Source organism: Hemitrygon akajei, chromosome 8 (genome assembly GCF_048418815.1).
Source record: "Hemitrygon akajei chromosome 8, sHemAka1.3, whole genome shotgun sequence".
NCBI classification, from domain to species: domain Eukaryota; kingdom Metazoa; phylum Chordata; class Chondrichthyes; order Myliobatiformes; family Dasyatidae; genus Hemitrygon; species Hemitrygon akajei.
The window spans coordinates 8,200,551-8,218,373 of NC_133131.1; the positions used below are offsets into that span (position 1 = coordinate 8,200,551).

At 38.0% G+C, this 17,823-nt stretch overlaps 1 protein-coding gene across 1 annotated transcript in view; it reads left to right on the plus strand.

The window, feature by feature from the left end:
- Positions 1 to 17,823, plus strand: part of ska2 (spindle and kinetochore associated complex subunit 2) — a 36,189-nt gene that overhangs the window by 841 nt on the left and 17,525 nt on the right. The gene's annotated exons all lie outside the window — the stretch shown is intronic.

Here is a 17,823-nt window from a genome sequence, read left to right on the forward strand (position 1 = left end):
GGTCCGGGCTGCCCAGGATTAATGATTGGTCGACCCTTTTTTTTTGTGTGTGTGTGGTTTTATTTTCTTTAAAATAACTCCGTGTTGGGTATTTTGTTTTTGTGCACGCTTAGCAAACCAAAGGCGACAGGGAGCTACGGTATCTCTCATCAAATTGTTCACGGCGGCAATGCCCGGCACCCCTCCCAGTAGTACGAGAAGCCTGTGTGTGTGTGTGCGCGCCCCCGTGGGGATGGGACATTGTAGTGGGTGCATGGTTTAACGGCTTGTTTGCAGCATGTTTCATTGCACTGGTTTTCTTGTGAATTGCACTAGTGCCTCACCATTTACATTGCTCATTTCGCGAGGTGCCAGGCGTAAGGTATTCTTGGAGACGTAAGGTATTCTTAAACAGAAGAGATGCTGAAAATCTAGAGCTTCATTCTTGTCTAGCGCAGTCGAGTTTTGGAGGAAAAAAATTAAGCATTCTCTTGACTTATTGTGCTCTTCAATTTAAGGAAACAAGATACCTTCAAGTCTTTGGACGGACTGTTTCCTCCATGTAAGGGAGCTGCTTGAGTTTTCATAATCTGTTTTAGACATGTCACTAATATTTGAGATCCTTTATCCAGGTAAAAATGTATGGCCACCTTGCATGTCAAAAACACTTGCTTTTTGAGTTGGTCTCATCTTTGCATACAAAAGCATTTCATGTGGGTTGATCAATAGCTGAGTAGGGTAGAGTTAAATCTGGAATGTTGGTGGTTAATTTGAGGCTTTGCCTCTCAATAAATGCAGTTTTCAAGAAACTCATCTAATGCTCATTGAGATGTACTTGTGGAGGAAGTATCAATTGCCTGAAAAATTGTCCCTCTATTTAAAGTTTTCTAACTTTTATAGATTTTTGTTTTTATTCTGATCCAGAATTTAATATGCTAAGCACAATAGAAAATTCATTTAGGCTTTTAAAAAGCTTGCTGTCAATAAGTGCATTGAACCACCTTGGCTGACTGTTCAATTTAGGGAGCTTAGAGTGTGGGAGGAGCATTGCATGTGGGAGCGGAGGCATTTTTTTAATCCTCCTCTTTATGACTCGGATTCTTAACTCTCCCATGTTCTTGTTGGATGAGTTGATAAGTTCTTGAAGTAATACAAAACAAATCACCTGTCAATAAAGCTGTTTATTTTTTGCTAATTTATCTATAAACAAGCATATTTTTTGAAAGTATATATTTTAATGTTGAAATTGTGTTCCTGTATGTAGTTTTTTTTGGAGTGTAGATTTCAAGAATCTTTTTTAACCAGTTGCTTGTGATTACCATTAGCATTGATGTTGAGGTGATCTTGTCCTAACATTGGAAAAATCTGCATTATTTAATGAATTAAATAAATGGAAATAGTTGAGAGAACTGGCAGTAATAATGGTTCCCTGTTGCCATGGCAACTGCATGAAAACCCATTTTTGCTTTTTTGAGAACATTATATTTGAAAATGTCAGCACCTATATGCAGGTTTGCCAATTTTATATATTGCCACTTTTTTTTAGTTTGATAGTGATATTCAGTGATGTTTTTAAGGTAAATTTCACTGGTTAATTGATGTGTAGGGAGAGGCCCGGGATGTATTCATCCTCAGCATGAATGAGCATTTGATAGTCTGCGTCGCAGCTGCAGTTACTTGAGGTGAGATTTATACTTAATGAAGAAAAGGGCAAATCAGACTGGGAAAATGTTGCAGTAGTCTAAGAATTATTTTGAAGTTGGTCTTTTTTATCATTTGGAAATCTGGTTTGCGTTATTTCCTTAGGTTTTTGACATTCTCTGCCAGTTTGTATCATATGAAAAGTAAACAATAACGCATTGTATTTGGAGAAAAATAGAAATGGTTCTCCTGTACTGAAATTTGCTTTCTATGTTTGACTTTTGGGTTGATAAAGACATGAACCTAGGAATGAAGGATAAACTCTTGCCAGTATAGTTCACTTTTATTAATTCTTTAAAATTCTGAAGACAAAAGCTTATTGCCATTATTTGTCATGTTGTTGAATTTTTCCCCTAAATGAAACTGAGGTATGCCAGTTCTGATCATTGGTAATTAAATTATCTTGCCATTGTGCATATGGAAGCCACCTTGTCCTTTGTACTCTGCACTTTAACTTGCATCTACTTGCTGCCTTAAAGTACTAAAATGCCCCTGCCTAAGTTTGTTATAAGCATTGAGCTATGTTTAAAAAGCTGGAAGGCTTTAAGAGCTTCTCTTGGGTGGGGGTGGGTTGGAATAACTGGAAATTGAAGGAATTCTGAAGTTTAGGTGTAAATCATTGGGGTCAGATATGGAAATATTTATCACCTTGATGTACAAAAGGCCAGAATTAGAGGATATTTTCTGGGAGAGTTATATGGCTGGAGGTGGTTGGAAATGAAGTATGAAGTTGTATGTATATGAGAATTTTAAAGTGAGGCACAGTGGTGAAATTATAGCCCAGTGGATATAGGGCTGATGAATGAAATTTGAGTATGTGTTCGGGTTATGTCAGAAGACAGGAGAAAAGCTGGGAGTGTATTGCAATGTTCCATTGGCAAAAGCTTCAGTAGCATACACATGGTGGGAGGGGAAGAATCATGTTATATTCTGGTGGTGAGAATACGATGTATTTGTTTTAAGTTGGTATTCAAGAACAGAGCTGTCTTTCAGAATAACTGAGTTAAAAATAAATTGAATAAATCCATAAATTGTAAGATCAAATTCCTGAAGAATGTTTTTCTGGATGAAATTCCTCTGTTCTCCAAATCACTATTCATACTTCTTTCCCCACCATACTGTCCTTGTGTCATGAGTGTTTCATTCCAGAATCTTCATTTGATCAGTTTTGATCCATAATCAGAATTTCCAAGTGCTTGTGCTGACTTTACACCCAGGATTTGTATTCAATATTTCTGACATGGCGTTTTAATATCTGTACTGGTGCTCACACATTGAGTGGGTGAACTGTTCAAAGTAAATTTATTATCAAAGTACATATAACCACCATATGCCACCCTGAGATTCATTTTCTTGTGGGCATTAATAGTAAGTAGAAAGAAACACAATAGAATCAATGAAATACTGCACACGATAGAGACAGTCTGCAAAAGATGTTAATTCAGGAATCAGCTGAGCCATGTACTGGATCATCATAGACTAATACAGCAAGGAAACAGACCCTTTGACTCATCCTCACATGTAATCAATTCCCTTCATTCCACATGTTGTTGTTCCTGCCTCAGCCACTTTCTCTGGCAAGTCATTCATGTGGAAAAAGTTCCTCCCAAGCCTCTTCTTAAATCTTTCCCCTCTTGTTTTAGACCTACACCCTCTAGTTTTTAGTTTGCCTTTCCTGGGGAGAAAGACTACATACATCCTAACTGCCCCTCATGATTTTATATACCTCGATAATGTCACTTTTTAATCTCTTTTTTCTCCAAAGAATAAAGTCCTAGCTTGTTCAACCTTTCCCTGCAACTTGGGACCTCGAGTCCTGACATCCTTTAAAATCTTCTCTGTACTCTTTCCAGTTCAATGTATTTCCTATAGGAGGGTGATGAAAACTGTAAACTCTTTCTTGATCTTTTATATCTGCTCTGTGATGATCAAGTTTCCCTCAGCTGGGGCAGTGGAATTGGTTAAGAACTCCAGGATGGGGAGAAGGAAGATAGTTCCTTGTGGAATTGTAGGTTGATGGGAATGCATTGATAATTTTATATAAAGGATCAGAGAAGCATAAATTGATGGGTTGCAAATGTTTTCAAAGAAAATCGCCATCTGGGATCCTTTATGAAAAGGGTCAAGTACTCTGCATTGGTTAGAGGATTGAGAATCTGATAGCAGATTTTAGCACCATTGACAAAAAGACAGTAGAGGGTAACTATGATTTGAAATTCTGTGCCTGAAAGTGTGGTGAAAACACTAGGTGTAGGAAAATTGAGGAAATGGGCTAACTGGATTGCTTGCTTCCCTTGTTTAAAACAACCTGGCATAGGCAATCTGGGTTCTTGGATAAATTGTTCTTTTATCTTTTTTAATACATTCATCTGGCTACCAACTCTTTGCTGGTGAGGTAGGCTTAGATGAGAGATCCAGTGGCATGCAACACCTTTGAAACTATGAATCTGTAAGAAGTTGATTCCCTCTTTCATATGTTTATTAATGTATACAAGAATATAGAACAAATGAGTATATATAAAAAAATTACTAACAGAATACAGACAATAGAAAAATTGAACTGTATAGGACTGAGTACATACGTGTATATAGTACTCCGGTAATGATTACTAATACTGCAAATTTATAAAGAGTATACATTAGGAATTTTATATAAGAAAAAAAATCTAGCCCCTACCAAGAAAGCCAATGGGTAAGAACAAGGAAAAAAAAAATTTTTTAAAAGTGTCGCTAAGTTGTTAACAAAGAATAATATAGTTAATAACATCTACGTAGAAAAAAACCTTTCACAAGTTAGAGTAGTAGTTCATAAAAGGACCCCATGTCGTATAAAAGTACTGTACTGAATTAGAAATAGAACACCGAATCTTCTCCAAACTAAGATGAGTCATAATGTCTTCTAACCACTGCATATGAGTAGGAGAGACTGCTTCTTTCCATTCAAGCAAAATCCGTCTTCTCGCCATAAGTGAGATAAAAGTTAGAACATAGAAGTCTGAGGGAGTTAAAGTTATATCTTGAGTTCCGAGAATACCAAAGAGGATTAGGTTCAAAGTTAGTGTTAAAAAGTTGAGAAAAAGTAGAAAATACATCTTTCCAAAATTTTTCTAAGCTGGGACATAACCAAAACATATGAATTAACGAAGCATTGGCTGAATTACATTTGTCACAAGTTGGAGAAATATCAGAATAAAAACGGGATAATTTCTCTTTAGACAAATGGGCTGCATGTACCACTTTAAATTGTACCAAAGAATGGTGAGCGCAAAAAGATGACTTATTCACTGAAGTTGATTCCCAATAAACTTCATTTAAATAGATGGGGGTGGGGAAGTGATCTTCTGGACAGTCACTTCAGGGTTTTAGAAAATCATATCCATTTTCTCTGAATGTTTTAAGTTTTCTCTTTGTATTTATGCTGTTGCATTATATAAACTGTTGTTTTTGTTCTAGTGAGTGCACCAATATGGTGAGTTTGAAGAGGTAATTACATTTGTTTGATTCTCTGGTGTCCTACTGGTGCCAGATACTAGCTTGAAAGGTTTAATCTTTTACAAAACCCACAGATGATCGCACCAAATTAAACTTCATCGATTTTCCAGCTTTGATGTCTGAGAATTTCCATCAATCATCGAACTGTGTGGCCTTTGTCCGTTTGTCCAGTGCCCTTTTCATGTTGTACTACTAGTGATAACAGAAAGAAAGCAGTGCAATATTAAAAGGGCATTGGCCGGCGAGCAGATCAATGTGGCAATTAAGATCTATAGATCTTTACATTTTATTTTTTATCAATCTTTACTCCATTTCTACTACAAGAACTTTGGAAGTGGGATTTTGTAAGTGAAAATTTATATTTGGTAAGTTGAAGGTGATGTTTGGAGGGAGGTAGGGATTTAGTGCAAAAATGGAAAATTATCAAGTTCCATTTTTGCTATTTCAGCATCCACCATATATTTTAAGAAAATGTATTGAATGAAACTCTGGATTCAACAATCTTAATTCCCAGCAAGGTTCCCAATTTCTATCTGGATAATGAATTGAATTCTTTGGTATTTTGATTGTGCAAGCTTGGGATATAAAGATCTAAGGAAGTATTTCATGTGTACAGTATTCATAATTGTACACAAGTGTTGTCATTTGGAATTAAAAGCTATTCTGATAAGCATATAACTCTGGATTTGCACTTTTTCATTGTCATTACACGTGCACCACAGGCATTTACTAATAAATTTCATTTAAATTTATGTGATGTTGACATACATAATGTACAATGGGACAGTCTGATTAACTTTGGTTCAATTTAGTAATTTAGATAAGGAACATAGGTGATTGAACTTCAGCAATGGATCATGAAAAGTGACAAGAAAATGTGGTTTAGCAGGAATACACCACCACCCCATTTTACATCATCTGCTGCAGCAATAAATGCTCAGTGGACCCATCGTTCTGCATTCACATGATGCATTATTTATGTTATGCCCTTCCTCTCATTAGAGTTTCTTTCATGGTGGAATCCATTATCGTTTGTTCAAACAAAATGGCCATTTTTCAAAAAAAAAGTAAATTCAGTTTTTATTAACTGTAGTCCAGTAGGTTATAAAGCCAACCAGATGCTTGAATAAATAAAACTCTACTGTTTGAAGTAAAGTGTATAGTGTAAGAGGAATTGGGACACACTCTTATTTTAATGCCATGGAGCTTAGACTTCAGTGGGTGGGAAATTTCTTCCAAACCTTTCAATCCTTTGTTAATTGCAATTGCATTAACAAACCTTGATAAATAGGCTGTAGTCTTTAACTTTGTTTTCCATCACCTGAGGGACAAATGTGTTGTATGGAATGTGGAAGCAGATTTGAGATTTATTTAAATAGTTGGAAAGGGGGAATTCTGAGTAATTGTGTTTTGCACAGTTAATTATGTAAACTAGCTGGTTTATTTTTAAACTTCAAAAGTGTCAGATTATTCTTAAACTCTGATCTGAGTGTGTTTATTTAAAGTTTTAATTCTGTATGCTTTAACCAGTTGTTGAAAGTTGTCCCTATGTTTAACCAGTTTCATATTTAAAATGTATTTATTGAGTTTGGAGTTGATGAGCAGTTCTACAGAACATTTCTGCTGACGGATGCTCTGACTTTATTGCACTACTGTGTTTCACAGCTAGCAGTGCAATAGTATTGTCAAAGCATCTGAAGGTAGATCATCACCAGCAGAGAATGGAAAATCATCAACTGGTCAACAAGAAACAATACCAATTTTTTAGTGGTCTTTTATAAATATTGATCTTGACTGTTGTATTTCAGTATTAACTTTAGTAGTCGGATGATGAATGTTTATTGAGATACGGTGCAGAACAGGCTCTTCTGGCCCTTCGAGCTGCACACCCCCAGAAAACCCAATTTAATGAGACAATTTACTAATGACCAATTCACTAACCTACTGTTATGTCTTTAGTCTGTGGGAGGTGGGTGAGAACTGCAGCACCCAGAGGAAGCCCATGCTGTCATGGAGAGATCATGCAAACTGCTTAAAGACAATGGCAGGAATTGAACTAGAGTTGCTGGTACTGTAAAGCATTGTGCTAATTGCTGTGACATATTGTTACAGCTTTTTAATCATCATTAATTCTGGATAGACTGGTCTAATATCCACTTAAAGATTGTGCTCTTGCAATGTTTGAGTACATGTAAGTCTGCATAGCTATGTATGTAGAAGGAGGAGTGGGATAATTGGGGAATGTTTAGATCTGCATGATGGACAAGTTTAAAAATGTATCTGAATCTCTGTAAAAGCCTGTTCACTTTATTATGTGTTTATTCCTATAGTGTTTTGATATGAATGTTGCAAGTTTGTGGTACATAACTTTCTTCATTGATAATATTATGCTTTGCTGAATAAACATAGAATAAGTATGTCAATGCTTTAACGTTCTTGTGCATTTTGACAATTTTAAGTTTATCTTGTACCTTTTCAGTTCTGAGCAAGATTAGGTAAGTATATTTCTACAGAAATACAAATGTTTATACATATTATTTTGATAATGAGGTCTTTGATTACAACAGCAAGTTGAGCTGTTGTCATTGCATCCTTTGGGGGGGGGGGGGAAATGTCACAATCTGCCAATGCATTTAAGCTTAAGTTTTGAACATCCAAATGGTTGGATGTTTCTAATAATGTATCTATCTCTTATCTGGTCCTTACCTGAATGTGTTTTAAAGTTTTTTTTCTAAAGTGTTGCTTTCTTCATATCTCTTGGCAACAATGGCAAGTAACAGGTTGGAGAATATGCAGAACTAAAATGCATCCAGTTGCAGTATTTTTAAGCAATTTCAGAAAACATTCTGAGCTTAAACGTCATTGCTTGTTTTTTTTTTAACAATGTCTGTTATGAACTGAAGTTGCTGGATAGAAATGCAATTTTGATAGCGTTGTACATTAATGCATTTGATAATTTCTACCAAACAATAGGTTTATAAATGAAAACTTTATACTAACAAATTCTGCTGGAATGCACATAAGCAACTTTTTGAACCTTGACTGTTATTTTCAGTTATTGATCTACTGCTGTGCCTGCTCACAAGAGTGGAAACAGTGCAATGAATTTTACCTTTGATATGAGTTCAGTAAATTTGCTCAGCTCTTTAAAATGATGGCAAAAGTCCATGGGTGTGCATTGGCCCCTGCCGTGTTGATGAGGATGTTCAGTTGTAATTCCTTTCATCAGTATAGTGTGTAGCCAATCTGACCAACGGTACCTCCTGCAGGTTTAGTTGTGAGCATTTCATGTACATGATTTCAGGTTTTTTAAAGTGGATATAAGAGAGTTCATCAATTAGACCTTTTTAATTATTACCATTTGTGTCACAGATGACTATGCTTTTTCCAGTAATTAAACATTAGCATGAAGTTCCAGACTTGCATGGTATACTTAAACAGCAATCAATACAGGAGTTGAATTGGTGCGAACAAAGTTTAAATAAAATCTTTAAACCCAATACTGGTGAAGGGTCTTGGCCCGGAAAGTCAGCTGTACTCTTCCATGGATGCTGCCTGACTTGCTGAGTTCCTCCAGCATTTTGTGCATCTTGCTTAGTTTGATCACTTAATTTAATATGGTACTTGGTTGGTAGGAAAAGTACAAGTGCTGCATAAGTAGCCTGAGAAAAGTTACATCTGTCTAGTTTGAATCATTCTTAAGTGGAGGTAAAATTTTTGTGGAAAGCTATAATTTTAATATATGGCTCATGGAGCTTGCTGTCTTTTCCTGATGGCATCCCTGTAATTGAGTCATTGAATTTTGGTGAATGAGCTTCAAGGTAATTGCTGCAATTACTTTTTGATTCTTTTTATATATGAAAATAACTGTTTGTTCCGGAAGGTTTCCAAGGCCAGCAGACTTGTAGATTTTCCTTCAGCCGAAGGCAGTTAAAATTAAAAGCGTAATGCTGAAACCCGTGAAAAATGAACTTCTATGCTGAGCACTAAATAGCTGTTCACTTTGGTGGAAAATTCAGCTCGCCAGTGGTCTTCAGTGCACAAACAAGAGACTGTACTTGTTCTTATGTTTGGCAATATCAACATTGTCCATGTTGATTTAAAAATAATAGAAATATCCAACTAAATATTAGGAAGGGAAGCATTGAGTTATAAGTATCAGGTTTTCTTGCACTTTTGCAGTGTCTCGGTGTGCTTTGTAGTCGATGTCTTGTATAGCTATTAGGAGATTTGATTTGACCCTTCACCTGTTCTGATGGGAGATCATCAACTGAAATTTAGTTTACTTTAGGGTAAATTTTAGACTATTTTTCTTTCCTTTGATTTCTGAGTGCTCACGGTATTTGTGTTTTTGTTCCAGATTTTGCTTTTTGATTATACAAGTAGAAGCAATTAGAATGCAGCAGTAGTGGGTATAGGCCACACTTGGGTTGGAGGAACACCTTGTATTCCATTTGGGCAGCCTCCAACCTGATGGCACGAACATCAATTTCTCAAACTTCCAGTAATGCCTCCAAGCACCCCCCCCCCCCCCCCAATCATTTCTCATTCCCTTCTCCCCCTCTCATGTTATCTCCTTCCCTGCCCATCATCTCCCTCTGGTGTTCCTCCAGTATTTTGTGTGTGCTGCTTAGAATGCTGCAGTGCCTATCAAGTAACCTCTGAGTGAAGGTTAAAGATCCCATGGTACTATTTTAAAGAGCCAGAGAATTGTCTTGATGTGTTGGTAAATATTTAGCACTCAACTAACAGTTAAAGCAGATTTATACTTGTGCATTGCATCTACGCCATAGGGTAATATGCACCTCCCCAAAAAAGTAACTCTCGCGTTGCGGTGACACAGACCGTAACAACTGTGATTGGTCCACTTAGTAGCATTGATGCACCATCAATAACTCACTCTGAGACGTAAGAAGCGAGATATCAGCTTTTATTGACTGGAAGAATGAACAACACTACATCCTGGAGAATGAGGCCGGGCTCAGGCCTCAGTCGCCTTTATACAGGGATCTGTGGGAGGAGCCACAGGAGCAGTCAGCAGGGGTCTGTGGGAGGAGCCACAGGAGCAGTCCAGACAGGTATATGTAGTTCACCACAAGCATCACATTTCCGGTTGCTTCCACTCCGCCATGTCTGTACACCGATGCGAAATCGATGAACCAAATTGTCAAATCTACCTGCAGACATGCAAAAATACTTGAAATGCATTTCCTCGTCCATGTCTCACGAAGAAGCAACAGTGGCATAGAAACCCCACCACCAACTAGCATTTTGGCGCCCACCAATGCATGCTCGCTACGGCGTAGAGCTATGTAGAAGTGAAATTCAGGGCTACGGTGTAGCCTGTACGCACAAGTATAAATCAGCCTTAACACAGGAGTTCCCAACCTGTGTTCATGAACCACTAAATTAATGGTAAGGCTCCATGTATGGCATAAAGGTTGGAAACCGCTAAACCCCTAGTAGGTCATTCATTTTATTGCTGGTGAGATGTTATTTGTAAATTGCTACTTTTTGATGCCACAATTGCGATTGTCTTTCATCAAAGGTACTAAATCTTCTATGATGTTTAGGACTAGTGATAATAGGATTGAATGTAAAAGGTGTTTGTACCTTTTGTTAGATTAAAGTCTTTGCATTGACATTTTTCATTATATCCCTTTGATATGCTAATGTGAGCCTTTATTTTTGGAAGAAAGTGGGCCATTTTTTAGGTTTTCTGACATGCAAGTACATTTCTTCAGAGTTAATTTTTCAGGTGGTTGAATGGAGTGGCTGTGAAAGCAGGAGAACCAGGCAGAGTTGAGTTGAAGAATCTATTTTAACAAGATTCATTGTAAATTCAAGCATGAAACAAGCAAATATTACATACCATTAATTTGAAAATATAATATGTGCAGGGTAACAAGCAGTACAGCAGTATCAGGAGAATACTTGAATCAGCTTTTGAACAACAACAAATAACAAGTTTTCAGTCATAAACAAGTGAAAGTCTGCAGATGCTGGAAATCCAAGCAACACACAAAATGCTGAACCCTGCCGAAGGATCTCGGCCTGAAACTTTGACTGTACTTTTTTCCATAGATGCTGCCTGGCCTGCTGCATTTTGTGTGTGGCAAGTTTCTAGTCTCCACCTATGATGTCAAGTTTTGATTTTTTTTAAAAATGGTTATAATACACTGTTTGTATTTTACTTTTTTAGTTTTTATGTATGATTTTTAAAAAAGTGTACACTTATTCTGGTGTTAAGATTTTCATTGGCGATGTTATTGGCAAACTCATCAATGAATTTCTGTTGCTTTGTGATCAGCAAATGTTCTAACCTTAAAAAAAAAAATTTCTGCAATCAGTCTGCTGAATATTCACAATTACCGTCAATTTTTATTTCGTCATAATAGATCTTTGCTTGTTTCATGATCAGCATATGCTCACTCTGCTGACAAATCCGCTCTTTCAGTGCATGATCGATCTTTATTTTTCGCTTTATGCAGTGTTTTTCCATTTTTAATTAACTTTTGTGCTACATATGTGAGGTCACTTCTCAGAACGGTCTGTGATGTGCAGAGACCTGCGCATCAGCTGGGAACCTTCCAGCACTTTGTGGAATTTTTCTGTTTGTGACATCATGCCCAAGCTTAAAAATTTCTGACTTCGGTTTTTGGATTTTAGTTTTTCAGTTAAGGGGTACTCAATCTGAATTCTGTGTAACAAATGTTTTGAAATGTATTTCACAAAGTAAACACTTTGGAACATCCTGAGATTGCTATGTAATTTGTGCTTTAGGCTATTTGTCAGTTTCTAGATAATTCTGCGGCAGCTTGTGTCTCCATCCACCAGTAAGAATCCTAATATCCACATACTTTATCATAAACCTTGCTATGCAGTGCCCTTTTTTTACTTTGTTAAAATGAGGGGTGTTAATATTGGGAATTGGAGAAGTTAATCAGTTTAGCAGCCCGTATTCATGTTGTGCATATCCATTTCAGATGTAGCATGAGGTTTAGGGTAGCTTTTATCTATCATCATTTTCAATGCTGTATATATCTTATATCACACGGATGTATGATTTTAAGATTCCAGTTGATGCCAAGGTGTTGTGCAGAGTGAGGCAGATTGTCTAAAGCTACAGCAGGTTATCAGTCCGATGGAATGTTGTCCAGGGCATTTGTAGATGGAATTTACTCGTAGGGTAGTAAGAAATGTTGATGAACTGAGACTTTGGAGTTCAAGTCTATAGATCCTGAAGAAAGCATGTGGATAGATAGGGTAGTGAAGAAGGCATATGAAAATATTTTCTTCATGGGTTGGGAGAGTGAATCTAAAAGTTGGGCTGTGTTGAGATCATGATTTAAAAATATAAGGGCCTAGAGTGAAGGAGTGACGAGACAGTTACATTAAAAAAAATACAGGAGGGTATGCTTTGGGTAGATAGGGTCCTTTCCCCATGGTATGGCTATCAAAATCTAGGATGTAGAACCTAAGATGAAATGAAGGAGTTGTAAAAGGAATTTGAAGGGCAGGTTTTTCTGGAACCTGCTGCCAGAGGAGGTTTTGGAATATAATTGCTATGTTTGAGACAATTAGACAATACTTGAATAAGCAAGATTTAGAAGGGTATAGATCTAATACAAACAAATGGAATGTACAAACCCCATTTCCAGAAAAATTGGGATATTTTCCAAAATGAAATTAAAAACAAAAATCTGTGATGTTAGTTCATGTGAACCTTTATTTAACTGACAAAAGTACAAAGAAAAGATTTTCAATAGTTTTACTGACCAACTTAATTGTATTTTGTAAATATACACTACTTTAGAATTTGATGGCTGCAACACACTCAACAAAAGTTGGGACAGAGGCATGTTTACCATTGTGTTACATCGCCTTTCCTTTTCATAACACTTTTTAATCGTTTTGGAAATGAGGATACTAATTGTAGTAGATTTGCAATTGGAAATTTTGTCCATTCTTGCTTGATAAAAGACTTCAGCTGCTCAACAGTCTGTGGTCTCCGTTGTCTGATTCTCCTCTTCATGATGCGCCATACATTATCAGTAGGAGATAGATCTGGACTGGCAGCAGGCCAGTCAAGCACACGCACTCTGTGTCTACAAAGCCACGCTGTTGTAGCCCGTGCAGAATGTGGTCTGGCATTGTCTTGCTGAAATAAGCATGGACGTCCCGGGAAGAGACGTCGCCTTGATGGCAACATATGTCTCTCTAAAATCCTAATATACGCCTCAGAGTCAATGGTACCTTTACATACATGCAACTCACCCATGCCGTGGGCACTGATGCACCCCCATACCATCACAGATGCTGGCTTTTGCACCTTTTGCTGATAACAATCAGGATGGTCGTTTTCATCTTTGGCACGGAGAACTCGACACCCGTTTTTTTCAAAAACTAGCTGAAATGTGGACTCATCTGACCACAGCACACTGTTCCACAGTCTTTCGGTCCATCTGAGCTGAGCTCGGGCCCAGAGAACTTGCCGACGTTTCTGCATAGAGTAGATGTATGGCTTCCTCCTTGCGTAATACAGTTTCAAGTTGCATTTCTGGATGCAGCAACGGACTATGTTAATTGACAGTGGTTTTCCAAAGTACTCCTGTGCCCAGGTGGCTATAATTGTCACAGTAGCATGACGGTTTCCTAGGCAGTGCCGCCTGAGGGCTCGAAGATCACGCGCATTCAGCAGTGGTTTCCGACCTTGCCCTTTACGCACTGAGATGTCTCTGAATTCTCAGAATCTTTTCACAATATTATGTACTGTAGATGTTGAAAGACCTAAATTCTCTGCAATCTTGCGTTGAGAAATGTTCCTTTTGAACTGACTAACAATTCTCTGACGAATTTTGGCACAAAGGGGTGAGCCATGATCCATCCTTGCTTGCAAAGACTGAGCCTTTGATGGACGCTACTTTTATACCCAGTCATGATACCTCACCTGCTACCAGTTAGCTTGCTTAATGTGGAGTCTTCCAAACCGGTGTTACTTGAATATTCTGTGCACTTTTCAATCTTATTTTGACTCTCCCAACTTTTGTTGAGTGTGTTGCAGCCATCAAATTCTAAATTTGTGTATATTTACAAAATACAATTAAGTTGGTCAGTAAAACTATTGAAAATCTTTTCTTTGTACTTTTGTCAGTTAAATAAAGGTTCATGTGAATTAACATATCACAGATTTTTGTTTTTATTGCATTTTGGAAAATATCCCAACTTCTCTGGAAATGGGGTTTGTAGATGGACAAAATAGTTAAGGCTGAAGGTTCTGTTTCTGTGCTATACAACTGTGACTGATGCACAGTAAATCCTGACATGATTATTTTTTTTTGTTGAAACAGCAGTTGTAAAAGCTAACGATGTATTCATTGTTCATGGCAGAGGACTAATGAGGAGATAGCAAACTCATTTTTATGTTGCACTTGATCATTTTGTTTTTGTTCACATTTGTGTACTGTAGAAATGACAATAAACAATCTTGACACTTAAATTAACAGAAGCATGTTTTAAGTTTCAGCCTTAAATGTTAAGGGCATGTACATTAATGTCTTTTTCTTTTCTATAAAGCAAAGACAAATAATACAGTAATATTTTGTTTAGAACTTACCCAATTTCCCTTTTGGAATATTATACAAAATTTTCTAATAATCAGAAATGTTTTAAGACTATGGTTTAAACAGAACAGACTAAAATATGGATGCAATCACTTTTGGGATTTTTGAAATGACTTTAATGTGAAAGTAACAGATATTCTTTCACTTGCAAGAGTTGTGTAGCTGGTCAACATTTTGATTATAATCTGAAGGAAAAGATGGGAGTATATATTTCAGTACAGCAATTCTTTGGGTCGAGGGTTTGGCACTGAAAATTAGATACATAAATCAAGTACTACTTATGATTTTGTGATTTGCATTTTGAATAATTGGCTGAATCTACAGAAAGTATCTAGTCAAAAATTTTTTCTTCATTGTGTGAAGAAAAAATCACATTAAATTTGTGAGAATTTAAGTTCATTTAAACAAGTGTATTGGCAGGTCTGTTCTATCAGATGGATGCATTGTAATCTAAATTTAAAGCATGAATGGTTCTCTTCTGACTTTTGTCTCAATTTCACAAGCAGATTTTGTTTTGATTTTGGAGCTTGCAGTCCAGGTGCACTTTTAGGAAGTGTTGGTATTTTTGATGCTCAGGTACTGGAACCCTATCGATATTGCCTCTGCTTTGTAGATAGCTGTGAGTAGTGCAATATTGCTTATAGGGTTTCAGTGTTTGGGAACTGCAGCAAAATGGTTTACAAAGCATCGGTGAGTAGAAATGTGAGTATTTGCATCAGTGCACTTTTGCAAGGGCAGATTGTGCATAGTGGTCGGAGTATCCAGTAAAATACGTACCACAAGGTTGTACAGTTATTTTGCAACCCATTTGCTTCATGCAGTCAGTCGCTCCAATGTTTACACTTGCTGCAATCTTACCCAATGGATTGTCATTAAATATGAATGACCTGTTGCCTTGGTGTACTGTTCTATGTTCTTTGACTCTATGCCATCAAGATGTCAAATTTTGAATGATTAAAGCACCAATCTATTGTGTTTGGTGACAGTAAAGGGGAAAACATCCATATAACTGACAAAAAGGATTTGGTCCACTGGAAATAATGGTTGAAATGGGATCAAGTGCACAAATGGTGGTATGATGCTCCTGTGCTATTTTTCCAGTTGGTGGAAACAAAAAGTGCGATAATTTTCTCAACTGACTTCATGTGAACTTCTACAGGTGTGACTTTTGAGCATTGTTTCATAAAGAAGGTTGAATCAAGGTATAGTCCAGATTTTTGTGGCAGCTGTGTGAATGTGTAATACAGCCTTAGGACCAAAGCCATTTGAAAGGAATGTTGACATTATAGTCACAAACGAGAAAATCTGCAGATACTGGAAATCCAAGAAACACACACAAAATGCTGGATGAACTCGCATGCCAGGCAGCATCTATGGAAAAGAGTGCAGTGGATGTTTCAGACCGATACTCTACATCTTGATTAAGGGTCTCAGCCCAAAACATTGACTGTACTCTTTTTCTATAGATGCTGCCTGGTCTGCAGAGTTCCGCGCCAGCATATTGTGTGTGTTGACGTTACAGAGCATGTTTGTTTAATTTGAGAATTTGTGATGATCAATAGAAATGCTCATTCCTTCACAGGTGATAACATTTGTATTTGCATACACAGGAATCCTATTTGTGCACTTAACTAGCACTTGGGGTATATATTTTTTTGCTCATCTTCTCTGAAAGGCAGCACTCTACAAAGATCAAACACGAAGAAATCTGCAGATGCTGGAAATTCAAACAGCAACACACACAAAATGCTGGTAGAACACAGCAGGCTAGGCAGCATCTATAGGGAGAAGCGATGTCTACGTTTCGGGCCGAGACCCTTCGTCAGGACTAACCGAAAGGAAAGATGGTAAGAGATTTGAAAGTAGAGGGGGGAAGGGGGAAATGCGAAATGATAGGAGTAGACCGGAGGGGGTGGGATGAAGCTAAGAGCTGGAAAGGTGATTGGCGAAAGTGATACAGAGCTGGAGAAGGGAAAGGATCATGGGACGGGAGGCCTCAGGAGAAAGAAAGGAGGCGGGGGGGAGCATCAGAGGGAGATGGAGAACAGGCAAACAACTAAATATGTCAGGGATGGGGTAAGAAGGGGAGGAGGGGCATTAACAGAAGTTAGAGAAGTCAATGTTCATGCCATCAGGTTGGAGGCTACCCAGCCAGTATATAAGGTGTTATTCCTCCAACCTGAGTTTGGATTCATTTTGACAATAGAGGAGGCCATGAATAGACATATCAGAATAGGAATGGGACGTGGAATTAAAATGTGTGGCCACTGGGAGATCCTGCTTTTTCTGGCGGACCGAGCGTAGGTGTTCAGTGAAACGGTCTCCCAGTCTGCGTCGGGTCTCGCCAATATATAAAAGGCCACACTGGACGCAGTATACCACACCAGCCGACTCACAGGTGAAGTGTCGCCTCACCTGGAAGGACTGTCTGGGGCCCTGAATGGTGGTGAGGGAGGAAGTGTAAGGGCAGGTGTAGCACTTGTTCCGTTTACAAGGATAAGTGCCAGGAGGGAGATCGGTCCGCCAGAAAAAGCAGGATCTCCCAGTGGCCACACATTTTAATTCCACGTCCCATTCCCATCCTGATATGTCTATCCATGGCCTCCTCTATTGTCAAAATGAATCCAAACTCAGGTTGGAGGAACAACACCTTATATACCGGCTGGGTAGCCTCCAACCTGATGGCATGAACATTGACTTCTCTAACTTCTGTTAATGCCCCTCCTCCCCTTCTTACCCCATCCCTGACATATTTAGTTGTTTGCCTGTTCTCCATCTCCCTCTGGTGCTCCCCCCCCCCCTTTCTCCTGAGGCCTCCCGTCCCATGATCCTTTCCCTTCTCCAACTCTATCACTTTCGCCAATCACCTTTCCAGTTCTTAGCTTCATCCCACCCCCTCCGGTCTACTATCATTTCGCATTTCCCTCTCCCCCCTCTACTTTCAAATCTCTTACTATCTTTCCTTTCAGTTAGTCTTGACGAAGGGTCTTGGCCTGAAATGTCAACATCGCTTCTCCCTATAGATGCT